Here is a 17121-nt window from a genome sequence, read left to right as displayed (position 1 = left end):
CCATGCGTGGACACTGCCACATGCTAACACATACATGCACTCACACTGTCACTCACATATCCATGCACACACACTGCCACATGCTAACACACACATGCAAACACACTGCTGCACACTCACAAGTCTGTGCGGGCACACTGCCACATGCTAACACATACATGCACACACACTGCTGCATACTCACACATCCGTGTGTGCACACTGCCACATGCTAACACATACATGCACACACTGCCGCACACTCACATGTCCGGGTGTGCACACTACCACATGCTCACACACATATGCACACACACTGCCGCACACTCACACATCAGTGCACACTGCCACATGCTAACACATACATGCACACACACTGCTGCACACTCACACATCTGCGCACAGTGCCACATGCTAACACATACATGCACACACACTGCCACACACTCACACATCCATGCATGCACACTGCCACACACACCCTGCCTTCCCCACGCATTTCTCCCTGGGAAAGCAAGTGAGGAGCCGGACGGAGCTCCCAAGCTCCTATGCAGCTCCCGACCACATTTCCCAGGAATGATTCCAGCTGCGTGTCCATAGAGCTGTGCAGCGTCCACCGTTCAGCCTTTCTGCCTTGACGTTCTGCTTTGGACTTGTAGCCATGTGGCCTTAGTTCATTTCTTGTCATGGCTCCAGTGTCCCATTGTGGGAATTTGCCATAATTTATTTATTCATTCTATCAACAAATGTTTCCAGGTTGCCTGCCATCCTGGGTGACACTGCTGTGGACCACAGAGGCTTGTGCTTAAAGAGGGACATCTGGTCACGGGCGCACATGCCGTCCGCTCCACTGGCCATTGCACGGAGCCACCCTCTTTTCAGCAAAGTGCACGATACCTGCTTTCCTTCCTCCCCTCCATCACTTGGGTGGCTAGGTTTTTAAAGTTTTGCCAATCTGCTGGGCGTGGACAGGCATCACACTGTGACTTTGACTTGCAATTTCTCAGCCAGCCGAGGCACTGGTTCTTCAGATATTTATTAACCACACACGTCTTCTCTGACTTGCTTGTGGAGCACTTTACCCATCTTTTTATTTTCTTTTTCTTTTTCTTTCGTTTTTTTTTTTGTTTTGTTTTTTTGTTTTTTGTTTTTTTGGTTTTTTTGAGACAGAGTCTCACTCTGCTGCTCAGGCTGGAGTGTAGCGGCCCAATCTCGACTGACTGCAAGCTCTGCCTCCCAGGTTCAAGCAATTCTCCTGCCTCAGCCTCCTGAATAGCTGTAATTAGAAGCATGCACCATCATGTCCAGCTAATTTTTATAATTTTAGTAGAGATGGGGTTTTGTCATGTTTCTCAGGCTGGTCTCAAACTCCTGAGCGCAGGCAATCTGCCCACCTTGGCCTCCCAAAGGATTACAGGCATGAGCCACCATGCGCAGCCTCCATCTTTCTATTTTCTTGCCTATCTTTCATTTTCAGAAGTTCTTTACAGAGTGTGGACCCTTACTCTTCATTCGTTACTTGCTTTGCAGATAATTTCTAATCTGTGAGATGTACATTTTCACTTTATTTACGAGAATTTTTTTTTTGAACAGCAGTTTTAACTTTTTGATATCAAAGTTATCAGTATTTTCTCCTACAGTTTGTGCTTTGGAGATCTTGTAAAAGAAATCCTCCCCTACCTAAAAGTCATAAAGCTATTATAGCCTTTTTTTAAAAAAAAAATCTTAATATGTTTTGCTTTTTGCAATTAGAGCCCTCTTTGCTGTTAATGGCTGACCCACCAGCAGAGAACTGTCTGGACTGTGGGGTAGTTCGCACTCCCAGGGTCCTGCCTTCTCCCTGGGGCCTTCCCTCCTCTCTCCTCCCCCATTTTCTCTCCTTTCCTCCCTCTGATCCACGCCCCCTACTCTAGAATGCAGCAAAACCTCAATCTTCCCAGCACTTCCTCCCGAGCTGAGTTCCAGCCCACACCATGGTCAACAACGGCATGGCCTGCAGACACCAGCCCCAGCTCACAGGAAAGGTGGGGTGGCTTCAGATCGGAATTCCTGATCCATCTGCCACAGTAGGAAGAGGACACTTGGAGGCAGAGAACCCTGGGTCTGAGCTCAGCGCCACTGCTTGCCCACTGTGTGATCTTGGCCACGTTGCTTAGCCTGCCACCAATGTGTGCCACAGAACATGCCACCACCCACTCCAAACGCCCTACCCCATGCCTTCCACGCAAGATGCCACCATGCCCACTCCAAATGCCCTACTCCATTCCTGCCATAGAACATGTCACCACCCATTCCAAACACCCTGCCCCACACCTGCCACAAAACACACCACCACCCACTCCAAACACCCTGCCCCATGGGCCTGCCACAGAACATGCCACCATACCCACTCCAAATGCCCTGCCCCATGCCTGCCACAGAACATGCCAGCATGCTCACTCCAAAAGCCCTGCCCCATTCCTGTCACAAAACACGCCACCATGCCCACTTCAAATGCCCTGCTCCATTCCTGCCACAGAACATGCCATGACCCACTCTCATCACCCTGCCCCATGCCTGCCTGCCACATCATAGGGAACCAAAACCACCAGGGGTCATGTCCCCCATGTCTTCCATGGCCCCTTACTTCCATGTCTGCCCCGAACCACCCTCTTCTCTGCCCAAGGTGCTGATAGCAAAAGTAGACCCTGCTGCCTCCTGGCCTCTGGCTGGTTGTGGAGCACCCTGGCATGAGATCAGCACAAGGCAGCAGTGGGGGGGGGCTGACGCTTACCTCCCTAGAGCCCTTCTCACAGGGTCCTTGGCCCGCACGTCCCTCCCCGAAGGTCATACCTTCTGCATCTCTGAACCCCATATGGCTTCCCTTCCAGGTTCCAGCGCCATAGGCTTCGTCCCTCAGCCCGAGGGATGGCAGCTCTGCAGCCAGCTCCTGAGGGGCACTGAGCCTGCTGTAGCCCCCACTTGCCCTCACCTGGTAACCCACACCTCTATAAATCATCCCCTGGGGTGGTTCTGAAGCAAGCATGACCGCCATTTCTTGACCAAGGGACCAAACCCGCCTTCTTCCTTTGGAGACCACCAATCCCTACCCACCCAGAGAGAAACGGCCCAGGCGAGTGGAAAATGCCAGGCAGTGGGCATCCTAGGAGGCCTCAGAGGCAGTGAATGCAGTGGCAGGTGATGGCTGTGTGTGTCCGCAGGTCAGATCACTGTGCCCCCTGTTATGGGCAGTTGTAAAGACAGACACCCATGGTTGGTACACTAGCACAGCCTGGAAATCAGACCAGCCCTTCTCTGCCCTGAGCGCAGATGAAAGCAGTGATGTGGGGCAAGGGAGGGGTGGGGGGCATGGGGCACAAGGCCCAGCTTGCCAAAGTCTTCCCTGGCACTTCATCAAGGTTGAAGGGGTAGCCTCCTCCACCACCCCCTGCCTGCTGGAATGCTTTCCATCAGGGAGCCAGGACAGTAGGAGAGAGGGTGCCCTAGCAGGAAGAGCCTGGCTCTGAAGGCCCACCTGCCCTCACTGAGCCCCTGCCATGCCATTTCCTACTTGGGTGGCTTGGGCAGGTCCCTCAGCCTCTCTGAGGGTTACAAGAGAAGTGTCTGTGAAACATTCGGCCCATGTGAGCTCCCAGCCACCCTGGGGCATTCCAACAACTAACACAAAAACCAGCTAAACATGTTCTCTGGATTTAAGAAAAAAAACGCATCTGGTTCAGTGTTGAATTAATGACCACTGACCTTTATGGCTTTGCTGGACAGAGGAGGACATTGAGGTCCAGCAGAGGTGAGTGGCTGGGCAGAGGGCACCCAGAAGCAGCAGAAATCGGCCCGGAGCACAGGCCTTTGGAGTCTGTCCCCACGGTATCCGGGTGCAGCAGACACATTCCATGGTGACCCTCAGAAAAATCACATCCTGTGTGGTCCCCACCCCTGAGAGTGAGCACGTGCTTCTGAATGGCAGAAAGTGGCAAAACAAGGGGCAGCTCCTATGAGCACGTTCCACTAAATTAACTCCTTCTCAGCAGGCTGGAGTGAGGAGGTCTCCTGCCAGCCTTGAGGAAGGAAACAGCCACGTTGTGAAATGCCCTTGGAGGGGGCCCGCACAGCAGGGGACAAAGGCAGCCCCCAGGGGACAGTCAGTCATGAAAGCAGGCCCTCAGCCCTACAGTCGCAGAAAATATGTTCTGCAAACAGCCCCGATCAATGCAACGCAGACTCTGCCCTAGTTGGGCCTGAAGATGAGAACACAGCTCAGCAAACACCTCAATTACAGCCTTGGGAGTCCCTGAGCACAGACCAGCTAGGCTGTGCCTGGATGCCTGATGGTGAGATCATGTGTGTGTTTGTGTTTTGGTTTGGTTTTTGACCTGCCTTGCTCAGTCATCCAGGCTGGAGTGCAGTGGTGCAATCATAGCTCATTGCAGCTTTGGCTTCCTGATCTCAAGCGATCCTCCCACCTCAGCCTTCCTGGGTGGAAATATCTGGGACTGCAGGCACATACCACCACAGCCAGTTAAGACAGACAGAGAGAGAGAGAGAGAGAGAGAGAGAGAGAGAGAGAGAGAGAGAGAGTAGAGACAGGGTCTCCCTATCTTGTCTGGTTTCAAATTACTTGGCTCAAGCCATTCTCCTGCCTCGGCCTCCCAAAGTGCTAGGATTACAGGTGTGAGCCACCCCACCTGGCCATGTGTTGTTTTAAACAGTTAAGTCTGTGACACAATGCAGCACAGGAAACTAATACACACAGGATCACTCTGCGTGCTCCCGAGCCAAGAGGAGACATCGCAGGCACTGATAGCAGGCACTCTGCTTCTAATCCCGCCTTTGCTCAGGCACTGATTTGCCAAGCACCGAGGCTGTGGGCTGTCTCCACTGGGTGTCAGGTGTTACGGTCTTCCTGTCGCTCTCATGACTTCTAATCCCTGACTTCTAACCAGGCACATGGCTGCACCCCACAGCCTCCCTTGAAGGCAGATGTGGAGATAAGGATAAAAAGTGATGTGTGCACCTTCTGAGCCTCTCCCTGCACAGACTGGGGAGTCTTCCCCTTCCCCTGCCCCTTCCTGCTGGCTGGAGTATGGCCCACTCTCAGCTCTCTCTGGGAATTACCCTTAGCAGAAGAGAGCTGGCTTGCATAGAGGCACACCTATTTGGGTGCTATAGAGGCCAAGCCCCTCACTCCCACTTGGGACAACTGTGATGGCCATGCCAGCCTCAGAGCCCCCAGCATCTCAGCCACCTCCTCTGTCTGCGGGTCCTGCCTCTCCCCAAGAGTGTGCCCAGGCCCTTCCTACATGCAAATTTCCACCCTGGGTCAGCTTCCCGGGGCCCTGCCCTGCAGCACACGGACAAAGACCACACGCAAGGGAAATTATAGACAAATGAGAAGGCGCCCGGGCCACACCAGCTCGACCTTGGTATAAGAGACAAGAGAGAAAAATCGCCTTCCACCTCTGGCAGTCTCTGCCACTTTGTCTTCGTTAGAGCACCCAAACCGAAGCCCTCATTGATATCCCAGGTTAATGAGGCATGGGTGGTCAGCGTGGATGGAGTCCTGACCATCCTGGGGCACCTTTTAAAATCCCTCCACACTGAAGACTGTGCCTTTCCAGACTGAGTCCACTTGGATGGGAGTGCTTTCTTAGTCTGTTTCCTGTTTTTTATTACAGAATGCCTGAAACTGAGCAAGTTATAAAGAAGGGGGATTTATTTCTTACAGTTATGGAGGCTCGAGGTGGCACAGGGCGTCCCATGGTGTGGGGGCTGACTGCTCACTCAGGTCTTTCTCCCTCTTCTTAAGAAGGCACCCGTCCCACTCCCATGATAACTGACCTGCTCCTGGGATAACCATTAACCGGTTTACCCCTCAGTTCACCCGCGGATTCATCGATTAATGACAGCAGAGCCCCCTCCACCTGATCACCTCCTCAAGGCCTCACCTCTCAATGCTGCCACTTTAGGGATTCAATTTCAGCATGAGCTTTGGAGAGGAGACACGCAAACCCCAGCAGGTCCCTTTCTCTAATATGCAGAAAGACACCTCATGCCCTGGCCATGCCCCCACTTCACGGGCTTGAAGATCCACAAGGGAGAAGGCAGCAAGGGCCCTTCCTGCCCACAGGAAGCTCGGCACAGACTTGGAATGCAGATGAGGTTGGATACGACACACACATGGATGGGCCACAAAGAGTAAGAAATCCTTAAAAGGAGCTTCCTACACAGCTGCATGTTGGCTGAGAAGCATGCGACTCATACAGACCTTGGGGTGCCCGAGTGCAAGGCATTTAGGATGATTTATGGACCCTGCACAGCAGCCCTATATGGAAAGCAGGAGAAAGGGGCTCCAAAGGCTGTTAGGAAGCCTCAAATTGTGCAATCTGTGCCAGCACCTGCAAGGGCTTTGCTTATTGGAAATACTTTAAACTTTGTAGATCAAATGTTGGAAATGTGTTACCAAGTTTATTACACCAACACACATGCTGAATGCACAAACAGAGACAAAACTTGTTGATGAACAGAATTATCTCTGCAGAGCTTCTCAGCACACCTCAGGGTCAGGAGGTGCAGAGAGATCACGTTATTTCTGAGTAAGCTGCAGGAGGGCCACGAGCGCACAGGCCACTAGCTGCCTCAAGCTACCGGAGTGCTCGGCTTCTCCTACCCAGTGCCATGCCCCTGGAGGAAACGCGCTGGGATCTACACACCCAGGACTCCTGAGTCTAGTCAGAGCCTGGTTCACAGAAGTGCTGAGTAAATGGGTGATAATTTGCTCATGGCTTGTCTTGAGCCAGTGCAGGTGAATCCCCAGCTCCGGGAGGCTCCCTGTCTGAACCGGTTAGGACAGAGCCCATTGGAAACATGCATTGGATAACCTCAGGGCCTCTGCCCAGTCCCTGCATCCCTTTTTACTATTTTTGTGCACTCCGAAGCTTTGGAATGTTTATACCTCCAACAGCCAGCACCAGCAGCGGTTTAAAGCAGTGGTTCCCAAACTTCCGGCACTTGGGACTGGTTTCATAGAAGTCAATTTTTCCATGGACCAGACAGGATGAATGGTTGCAGGATGATTCAACATATTACACTTATTGTGCATTTTTTTCTATTATTATGACACTATACTAGCTAATGAAATAATTCTACAACTCACCATAGCGTAGGATCAGTGCGAGCCCTGCTCTTGCTTTCCTGCAACTGGACAATCCCATCCAGGGGTGATCGGAGACAGCGACAGATCACGGGGGACTAGATTCTCACAAGGAGCGCACAATCTAGACCTCTCAAAGGCACAATTCACATCAAGGTTTGCGTTCGTCTGAGAAGCTGATGCTGCAGTTGATCTCACAGGAGGCAGAGCTTAGGCAGTGCGCAAGCGACGGGGAGTGGCTGTAAATACAGATAAAGCTTCACTCACTCACCTGCCACTCACCTCCTGCTGTATGGCCAGCTTCCTAACAGGCCACAAATCAGTACCAGCCATATTTCAAAGGCTCAACAGCCACATGGGACTAGTGGTTGCCATATTGGACACAGCAGATCTAGAACATTCCATCAGTGTAGAAGGGTCTATTGGGCAACACTGATCTGGAGTGTATGCTTCATAAGGGAAGGGATGTGTGTCCATGCTGGTCACTGCCATGTGGCAGATCATCAGGCATTAGATTCTCATAAGGAGCATGCAACCTAGATCCCTCGTATTCACAGTTCTCAATAGGATCCACGCTACTATGAGAATCTAATGCCACCACTGATCTGCCAGGAGGCGGAGCTCAGGCGTTAATGCAAGCTGTAAGCAATGGCTATAAATACAGATGAAGCTTTCCTCATTTACCTGCTGTTCACCTCCTGCTGTGGCCCAAGGGCTGGAGACCCCTGGTTTGGAGGATGGGCCCTGGGCTCTGAGAAGCTACTTTGCCCACATGCATGGAAATGCCTGGTAATTTAGATCTCCCTAGACTGCCCTTAACCAAAGACAAGTGGGTTCTGGGTGGGTGTATGAAGCCCCCAGCTCCCTGGTCTCAGTCTGGGACATCCCTTGGCATGACTGACCCTCCACAGTTCTCCTGTAGGGTCAGGCATGCCCCACCCTCCCCAGCTCCTTCAGGCTACAGAAGGACTGTGCCCACATAGCACCCTGCCCAGCTCCCTTCTCTTTCCGGTCCAGCTTCCCACCCCCAAACTGTGTCCCCAGGGAGCACTCCCTGAATAGTCACTGCAAACACATCCTCATCCTAGGGGCTGCATCTGGGCAACTCCAAGGAAAAAGGTCTGGTTACGCAAGCAGATTTCTTGGCACACCCACCCACAGGAGGGAACCCACGCTGTGCTGCCATAAAAGAAAAAATAATAACAAAGAAGTAGCAAATTTTGTGACAGTTTTGGAAAATAGCATTTAGTGAGAAAAGCAAGGTACAGAAGGCTGGCTACGGCATCTTTATTTTCTGAGCAGGGAAAGGCAAACGTGGACTGTATCGTATTTGCTGACTTCCTAAAGAAAACAAGCCGGAAATACAAGAAGCCGATGAGAGAGGACATGTAGGGCGCCAGAGTCGGGTAAGAGTTCCCAGGCTCTCTGTATGTTTGGATTATTGAGTCATGTGGATTTGCACAGATCCCAAAACGAAAACACAGATTCCTAGACCCTGCCGTCCGGGAGTCTGACGCAGCCGCTCGGCAGTGGGAGTCGGAGGTTCTGTCCCCAAGGGGTTCCATGGGTGACAGACAGGTACACCACCAGTCTTGGGGACGTTGTTCTAGATGCTTTCATGGAGAGATTTTAAACAAAACCAAACCACTCACCAGCAGTGCTGCCTTCCAGGATGCAGCCAGCCCTGCTGGAAGCAGGTGAGAAGCCTGTCTTCTTCACTTCTGGGGGTGTCTGGCAGTAGGTAAAGTCAGGGGCTCCTGGTAGACACTGACCGCCCCTGCCGGCCTCCACAGGCCCGGGAAAGCCTGAAAGCCTGGTGCTCCTGCCACATCCCCATTGCCATGGCAACAGCAGACACAATGGTTTCTGTGGAGTTCGGGTCTATAAATAATTTCTAGATCAGTCTTGGCGAGGTGGATGGGGTGGGCACTAAAGGGAGGTTCCTGGTGGCTGGTGGGACGGGCCACTGTCCACAGGCCATGCCAGGCCTGGGGTGACAAAGTCACAGCCTCCTGGGTCAGACGTTCTGCCCTGGCCAGCCAGCAGGAGTGGCCTCCGCAGGCTCCGCAGCAGTTTCTGCCCCAGAGAACATGCGTGGGACAGTTCCATCTCATCTGTGAGTCCCGGAGACGCTGCACAGGACCCAGGGTGGCTGCACAGGGCCCAGGGTGGCTGCACAGGACCCAGGGTGGCTGGGTGGAGGGGTATAAAAAATCCCTGCTGGTGATTTAGAAACTGAGGGAGCTTCAGGGGCCGGAAATTGGTCACCACTGTTTTTAGGTGCTCAGGAAGGCCCTGTTCAATATCTCAGTGTTGCTGGGTGGACCCTGGTAGGGTGACAACAGGATCTGAGTGTCTGGACTCCAGTCTTTCTGCTTCCTCTGTCCACGTTTTAGGGATGCCCTATTCAACGAGCGCTCTCTCTCTCTCTCTCTCTCTCTCTCTCTCTCTCTCTCTTTCTTTCTCTCTCTCTCTCTTTTTTTCCTAACAGTGTTTCCAGGGAAGGGCTTGTATTCCCCACACCAGGGGCTGAGAGAGGTAGATATTTTCTGGGTAAATCATTTGAAAATCAGGCAGATCAAACATCTTTGTGTCTCTGATTAGAGCAAGCTCCCTGGGATGGCTCTGCACTGCCTGGCAGTAGGGGTGAGGGCACGGCCTGATGCTCAGAGGGCAGGCATGTGAGCAAGTGCAGCCTATGGGGAAGCAGTTTAACCACAGCCCTGGCACTGAGAGGGGTAAACCCTCCCATGTAGCAATTCTCCTCCGAGGATTCTTGCTGGCTGATGCACTGGCATAGGGGCACGAAGGCACGTATGTGCTAAAGGCATGACCCACACTGCACGCTGATTACAGCAGAGCCTGAGGAGCCTCATGTCTGTCACTGGGGAGGCGTGGACATGGACAGCCTGGTCCCCATGCACCGAGAGCTCATGTGCAGTCAGCAAAAGGAGTGGCGGCTCCATCCAGGTGGACACAGGACAGCTTTCAAGAGAAGTAAGAAACACCAGACATAGTGGCTCACACCTGTAATCCCAGCACTTTAGGAGACTGAAGTCTCCTTAAAAAAAAAAAAAGCGGCCAGGCGCAGTGGCTCAAGCCTGTAATCCCAGCACTTTGGGAGGTCGAGGCGGGTGGATCACGAAGTCGAGAGATGGAGACCATCCTGGTCAACACGGTGAAACCCCGTCTCTACTAAAAATACAAAAAACTAGCTGGGCATGGTGGCGTGTGCCTGTAATCCCAGCTACTCAGGAGGCTGAGGCAGGAGAATTGCCTGAACCCAGGAGGCGGAGGTTGCGGTGAGCCGAGATCGCGCCATTGCACTCCAGCCTGGGTAACAAGAGCGAAACTCCGCCTCAAAAAAAAAAAAAAAAGAGAGAGAGAGAGAGAGAGAGAAATAAGAAGAACCAGAGGCACCCAGTGCATGGACTGCCTGTCCGTGTATGAGGCCATGTACTGTATCACATGCACAGCTAAGTGTGCAAACATATATGTGTTCACAAGCACATATGCACACAATAGCTAGAAAATGGAGGTCTGGTGTCCTTTCCTGTACTGTTTGTTTGTTTTATCATTTCCATATGTTAATATTTTAATTAAAAATTGTTGAGCAAGGTGTGGCAGCATGCACAAGTTATCCTGATTACTCGGGAAGCCGAGGTGGGAGGAGTGCTTGAGCCCAGGAGCTTGGGTCTAGCCTGGGCAACATAGCAAGAGCCCATCTCCAAAAAAAATGTTTTAAAAATAGATGAATGGAAGTTTGGAGGAAAAGAAAGCAAGAGGAAAGGGGGCAGAAGGAAGAGAAGAGAGAGGGAAAGGCATACCCTGCACTGTGGAGGCAGCAGGTCCTCACCTGGGTCTGGCTCTCCATTTCCCAGCTGTGTGGCTGTGGGCAAGTCACCCGGCCTCCCTTGGACACCACTTTCCTGCCTGTCAAATGGACCCACTGATAAACCAATCTCACCAAGTTGTTGCCAGGATCAAATAAGTCACAAATGAGAAAGGCTTTAGGAATCTGCAACGGGCGTTTTCCCTTGAAAATGGCCTCTGGCTCTTGCGCACACGCATGTGCCAAACAAACAGCTCAGCTAATGATTTTCATTTACTCTAATCCTCAGGCTGCCAGAGCTGGCTTTCAGGGGTGCACTTCGGGAAGATCTGAGGACACAGGCCCCGCTGGGGTTCAGATCTGGAGACCCAGCAAGGGCTAATAAAACACAAACCATATACTCCCCAGCCTCCCTCAGGGAGTGTTTTTCTCTGATTCCAGATCGGCCCTTGGGCTTTTAGAAAATGTCTTCTGGGGACAAAGGGCAAGCGGTGAATTTGTGTCCCCCACAGAGAGGAGGGCTGGAGTTGTGGTTCCCTAAGAAGCCATGTGAACCAGAAGCAGCTCTCAGGGGCGGCAGCATCTGCCCTCAGCCATGCTGGAGTCCACCCCAACTGGCAAGCGGTGGAAAGGAAGGAAAAAATGAGTCAAAAGGAATTGGAAACTGTGTTTTTCGCATTTATGAAATGAATGTAGATCTCCTACATACACTCTGGCCTGGAGGATTGCTATCTCTGCTTTAGTAGCTGGACATGGCTGCGTTAACAGTGGCGGAGGAGAACTTACATTAGTGGCGAACGTCAAATGGTAAGTGTCATTAGAAACCAAGAGTGGGGCAGATTTAAACCATATAATCAGTTGAGGCAGAAGAATACGATCTGAAGGCAGGTAACCTAAGGCTGTTCCACGCTGACTTCCCAGAACTAAATTGAGAGGAGAGCCCTAACTTTTCAAGCCTAAGTAACAAAAGGACCAGAGACTACTCCTTTGCAAACTCCCATCTCTTCTGCCTGGCAAATGGGAAAAACAGTAGGGAAAGCATTTCCCCTTTAAACAAAATCACTGGGCAGGGCATGACGCTCAAATCTCATACTGCAAAATGTTTCTTCAGCTTGAGGAAACAGTACAGGAACTTGAGCGTGAGTTGTAGGGCTGCCTGGACATTTGGATGTGGCCATGTTCACATAAAGACTCAGTGCTGGGCCGGGCGCGGTGGCTCACACCTATAATCCCAGCACTTTGGGAGGCCGAGGTGGGTGGATCACGAGGTCAAGAGATCGAGACCATTCTGGTCAACAAGGTGAAACCCCGTCTCTACTAAAAATACAAAAATTAGCTGGGCATGGTGGTGCATGCCTGTAGTCCTAGCTACTCGGGAGGCTGAGGCAGGAGAATTGCTTGAACCCAGGAGGTAGAGGTTGTGGTGAGCCGAGATCGCGCTATTGCACTCCAGCCTGGATAACAAGAGTAAAACTCCGTCTCGAAAAAAAAAAGACTCAGTGCTTGTCAGCTGGAGTTTTGGATTCAGGGAGGTAGAAACAACTTTGACTTGGGAGTGTTTGTGGTCAGTGGTTATGAGTGAGTCTTAGGGTTTTTCCCACAGTTGATGAAGACAGTTTCTCTGACATCAGAAATATGTATCTATTTTGAAACAGGGTCTTGCTCTGTCCCCCAGGCTGGAGTGCAGAAGTATAATCGTGGCTTGCTGGCGTCTCCAACTTCTGGCTCAAGGGATCCTCCTGCTGCAGCCTCCTGAGTAGCTGGGACCACGGGCACCACACCATTGCCCCTGACTAATTTTTTCATTTTTTGTAAAGATGGGTCTTCCTCTGTTGCCCAGCCTGGAATGCAGTGGCTTGATCTCAGCCCACTGCAGCCTCTTACTCCAAGCCTCTGCCTCCAGGTTCAAGTAATTCTGTCTCAGCCTCCTGAGTAGCTGGGATTATAGGTACAAACCACCATGTCCAATTTTGTTTGCTTGTTTGTATTTTTAGTAGAGACAGGGTTTTAACATGTTGGCCAGGCTAGTCTCGAACTTCTGACCTCAAGTGATCCACTGCCTCTGCCTCCCAAAGTGCTGGGATCACAGGTATAAGCCACCATGCCTGGCCTATATGTATTTTTAATGCAGCCATTGGGCTCCGCCACCAGAGTTGATCCAGTTAGTCTGGGACGAGGCTCAGGAAGCTGCATTTTAAGAGAAACATAAGTGACTAGGATGCATGATAATGTCAGAGAACCCCAGGCTGGAATAGGGGGACTCCAAACCCCAAAAGGCATGCAGGGCAATCCACTGAAGTGTGGAAGAAAACTATTATCACTTCAATTTATCTCATCCTTTGACATCCTCTCTTTCGTGTATTATCATGTGTGTGAAACTTCAGCTGCAGAGCCCAGATGTATGTTTTATAAATGATGATGATGATGATAACCAACCCCTGCACTGCCCTGTGCCACAGCCCTTTTCTAAGCCTTGCAAGCATATTGACTCATTTACTCCTCAGGACTCTGGAAGATATTATTGCCCTCTGATATTAATCGTGTGCCCCTAAAACTCACACGTCAAAGCCCTCACCCCCAGTACAACTGTGTTTGAAATAAGAAAGTGATTAAAGTTTGCTAAGGCCATGAGGGCAGGACCCTGGCAAGGCAGGGATTAGTATCTGTATTAGTGCGTTTTCACACTGCTATAAAAAAATACCTGTACCCGAGACTGGGTCATTTATAAAGGAAAGAGGTTTAACTGACTCACAGTTCCACATGGCTGCGGAGGCCTCAAGAAACTTACAATCATGGAGGAAGGTGAAGAGGAAGCAAACAACTTCTTGACAAGGCAGCAGGTGAGAGAAGAGCAAGAAAGAAAAGGGAAAACTGCCTTATAAAACCACCAGATCTCGTGAGAACTTGCTCACTATCACAAGAACAGCTTGGGAGAAACCGGCCCATGGTCCAATCACCTCCCACCAGGTGCCTCCCTCCACACCTGCGGATTACAATTCAAAACGAGATTTGGGTGAGGACACAGAGCCAAATCATATCAGCATCCTTGAAGCAGAAGAATAGGGTCTGAAGGCAGGGAACCTAAGGCCCTTTCACGCTGACTTCCCAGAACTAAATTGAAAGGAGAGCCCTAACTTTCCACACCTAAGTAACAGAAGGCCCAGAGGCTACCCCTTTGCAAATCCCCACCTTTTCTGCCGGGCAAATGGGAAATTGAAAGCACCTCTGACTGGCTGCTTTTTGCAAGGAGTCAGACGTTTGCCCAGGAGTGTAACATTGTAACTTCACCTCAGCCTCTGATTGGCTGCTGTTTGCAACCTATCAGACTGATTGTGGGCCAAGTCTTGGTTGCCTAGAGTGCAACTTTATAACTTCACTTTAGCCTCTGATTGGTTGCTTTCCACAACCAATCAGATGTTTGCATAGGACCTTTGTAACTTCACTTGACCGACCGGAGTGATTGCAGGCCACCACTTCATTTCCATGGGGTGAACACCAAGTGGCCAATGGGAATCCTCTAGGCGGCATTTGGACTGGATGAGATTCTGTATCTCGGGCCCTTGAACCCCTATGCTCGGGCCTGCTCCCACACCGCGGAGTGTACTTTCATTTTCAGTAAATCTTTGCTTTTGTTGCTTCATTCTTTCCTTGATTTATCTGTACATTTTGTTCAAATCTAACATTCTCATCAGAGCGATACCAGAGCGCATTCTCCCCACCCACACCCCTTTCTCCCTCCATTCTTCTACGCCACGGCCACGTGAGGATCCAGGAAAAGGTGGCCACCTACAAGCCAGAAGAAAGCCTTCATCAGAACCTGACCCTACTGGCTCCCTGCTCTTAGACTTTGTCTCCAGAACTGTGAAGTCTCAACCACGCAGTCTATGGCATCTGTGTTATGGCAGCAGGATCTGAGACATCCCACATCATGCAGACGAGGAAACAGAGGTGCAGAGAGGTGAAGCAGATTGGCTGAGGCAGAACAATGAGGAGGCAGGAGAGCTGGGATTTAAATCGAGGTAGTTTGGCTGCGGTTCCAGGCTTTTAATGATGTATTTGGGGCACACTCCCTTAACACAAACAAACAATCCCCAGAGGAATGTGTTTGAAGAAGTCTGGAAATGCCTGGATTGGAAGGAAAGGATGTGAGAGTCTAAGGTAGACAGAATGGTGACCCCCAAAGATGTCCATGTCTTAACCCCCAGAACTTGTGGATCTCTACCTTGCCAAGTAAATTACCAAGTAATTTACCTTACTTGGCAGGAGAAACTTTGCAGATGTGATTAAATTAAAAATCTTGAGGTGGGAGTGGTTATCCTGGATTATACTGGTGGGCCCAGGGCCATCACAGGGATCCTGGTGACAGGGAGGAAGAAGTCAGAAAGGAGAGAAGATGCCACTCTACTGGCTTGGAAGACAGAGGAGGGGCCATGAGCCAATGCGGGCGGCATCCAGGAGCCGCAGAAGGCAAGGGGACAGATTCTTCCCCTGAGCCTCCAGAAGGGGCAGACCCATTTTAGAGTTCAGACCTCCTGAACTTTAAGATAATAGATTTGTACTGTTTTAAGCCACAGTTTGCAGTAATTTGTTGCAACAGTGAGAGGGGGAAAAAATGCAGATTTGGGGGGTGAATGACTGGGGGGATGATATGCTTGTGGAGAAACTGATTCTCGGTTTGGAGCTGAAATAAGGTGGCCTGTATACAGGTTTTTCCTTTGCAATGTGACTTAACAAATCTGCAAAGGGTTTTGTGATACTGTGATACAATAAGAAATATATATATCGTCTCCATCGCGGTTTTGGACACAGAGCTCCTAAAATCCTCAGAATTTCCTGAGTGATAAGAGTGGGAAAAGCATTTTTTGTTATTGATAATAACAACTCTCTTAGTCCATTTTTGTTGCTGTAAAGGAATGCTTGAGGCTGGGTAATTGATATAGAAAAGAGGCGTATTAGGCTCACAGTTTTGCAAGCTGTATGGGAAGCATGGCACCAGCCTCTGCATCTGGTCCAGAACTCAGGAAGCTTCCACTCAGGGCAGAAGGTAAAAAGGAGCAAGTGTCATGTGGAGAGGAGACAGGCAAGTGGAGCAAGATACCAGGCTTTTTAAACAATCCGTTCCCTCAGGAACTGCTAGAGCAAGAGAGCTTGGAGAACTCTCATTTCCACATGGACGGCACCAAGACACTCATGAGGGATCCGCCCCACGACCCAAACACCCCCCACCAGGCTCCACTCCCAACACTGGGGGTCAAAGTTCAACATGAGATTTGGAGGGGACAAATATCCAAACCATTGTTAGTAACCACAACTGAGTTTACGCTAAGGAGGTGACTCTTGGAGGATGGGGGCTGGTTGCCAGAGGAGGGTTGGAACTTCAGTCACCCTGTTCCCCAACCCCAACCTCCAGGGAGAAGAGAGGGGCTGGAGATCGACTTAATCCCCAAGGCCTCATGATGTAATCAATCATGCCTGTGTAATGTGACCTCCGTAAAACCTCTAAATGACTAGAAGGGAGTTTCAAAGAGCTGCGTTGAGTTGGTGAGCACATCAAGGTACAGAGAGGGCAGTGCACCTGGAGAGGGCATAGGAGCTCTGCACCCCTCCTGTGCCTCCCCTACTAGCCCCGTCCATCCCACCCTGTCCATGACTTGTCTGTTCCTGAGTCACATTCTTTATAATAAACCAGTAAACATAAGCAAAGTGTTTCCCTGAGTTCTGTACGTCATTTGCCAATTTTTTTTTTCGAGGCAGAGTCTTGTTGGGTCACCCAGGCTGGAGTGCATTGGCTCGATCTTGGCTCACTGCAGCCTCTGCCTCCCAGGTTCAAGGGATTCTCCTGCCTTAGCCTCCTGTGTAGCTGGGACTACAGGCATGCGCCACCATGGCTGGCCTCAAATTCCTGACCTCATGTGATCCACCTATTTCAGCCTCTCAAAGTCCCGGGATTACAGGCATGAGCCACTGTGCCCAGCTTTTGCCAATTATTGAGCCTGAGGAGGGGATCATGGGAACTCCTAAATCAGCTGTAAGTCATAGCTAATCAACCTGAAGGGAGGCCGTTCTATGAGACTTCGTCCCTAAATTATAGATTTGATGCTAACTCTAGGTAGTGTTGGAATTAAATTGAACTGTGAGACACCCAGCTATGTCAAAAAGTTGG

The 17121-nt window shown here is 50.7% G+C and overlaps 2 long non-coding RNA genes across 2 annotated transcripts in view; one reads left to right on the top strand and one right to left on the bottom strand.

Moving 5' to 3' along the window:
* The window catches only part of LOC141584859 (uncharacterized), a 41536-nt gene that overhangs the window by 8052 nt on the left and 16363 nt on the right, over positions 1–17121 (bottom strand). The window contains exon 2 of the long non-coding RNA XR_012518093.1: positions 7130–7365. This is a non-coding gene — a long non-coding RNA (uncharacterized LOC141584859). The remainder of the gene's footprint in view (positions 1–7129; positions 7366–17121) is intronic.
* Positions 8185–14598, top strand: LOC141584858 (uncharacterized). The gene is made up of 3 exons (XR_012518092.1): positions 8185–8532; positions 11400–11765; positions 12634–14598. It is a non-coding gene; the product is annotated as an uncharacterized LOC141584858 (long non-coding RNA).

The sequence above is a fragment of the Saimiri boliviensis genome, chromosome 1 (assembly GCF_048565385.1).
Source record: "Saimiri boliviensis isolate mSaiBol1 chromosome 1, mSaiBol1.pri, whole genome shotgun sequence".
NCBI classification, from domain to species: domain Eukaryota; kingdom Metazoa; phylum Chordata; class Mammalia; order Primates; family Cebidae; genus Saimiri; species Saimiri boliviensis.
This window is presented reverse-complemented; position numbering and strand designations above follow the sequence as displayed.